Source organism: Austrofundulus limnaeus, unplaced genomic scaffold (genome assembly GCF_001266775.1).
Source record: "Austrofundulus limnaeus strain Quisiro unplaced genomic scaffold, Austrofundulus_limnaeus-1.0 Scaffold1168, whole genome shotgun sequence".
In the NCBI taxonomy this organism is placed as follows: Eukaryota; Metazoa; Chordata; class Actinopteri; order Cyprinodontiformes; family Rivulidae; genus Austrofundulus; species Austrofundulus limnaeus.
The window spans coordinates 1-773 of record NW_013953570.1 but is presented as its reverse complement, the minus strand read 5'-3'; the positions used below and the strand labels follow the sequence as shown (position 1 = coordinate 773).

The window sequence follows — 773 nt, the reverse complement described above, 5'->3', positions numbered from 1 at the left end:
ACACACACACACACACACACACACACACACACACACACACACACACACACACACACACACACACACACACACACAAACATCACCGGTTTCTTACTTCTGTCTGCACTCGGAGCTGATTACAAAGACCTTCTTTGTCCTGCAGGAGTCTGCGTTCAGAGTTCTGTAGTTTCTCCAGCTGTCCTCTCCAGTCCTCCACCAGAGGCAGCGGAGGAGAGCCCTGCTCCTTCTCCTGCTGCCCCGACTCCCCTCTCCCCTCGGCGGGTCCCGCCCGGCCGCTCCGGCTGATGGCAGCTCTCGGCACAATGATCCTCACCGCGTCCACCTCGGTGCAGGCCTCTCGACTCACCTTGCCCAGGTGGAGCACCCCGAGAGGCTGCAGGGCCACAGGAGCCGTAACGTGAGGAGGTTTGGGGCTGGGCTTTGGACTGGCTATCTTGAGGAGGGGGGCTTCAGATGAGACGGGGTCTGTAATAACCTCCGAGTTCGTCTGGGGTTTTTCAGTTTCCATGCCATCACCAGGGCCTCGAACAGGCACACTGGCTGAACCGTAGAAGAAAAAGAAAGTTATTTTATTTTCTGAAGTGTTAGAACGAGACGACTTATCGACGTGGATGTGTTTGGAGGGATGTATTTTATTCTGACAGCCAGCGCTGTGACCAGATTGTTTAAAGCAAACAAATTGTCTTTGAATGTTAAAAAGTCTAGATTTATTGAATTTGCTGGAAATAAAATACAATAATAGTGATCCATGTCCTGATGCATCTCAGTAATCC

General features: G+C 51.7%; 1 pseudogene; it reads right to left on the bottom strand.

Annotated features, from left to right (window-relative positions):
- Positions 1-94: 94 nt before the first annotated feature.
- On the bottom strand, positions 95-540 carry LOC106534411 (golgin-45 pseudogene; annotated as a pseudogene).
- Between the last annotated feature and the right edge of the window lie 233 nt (positions 541-773).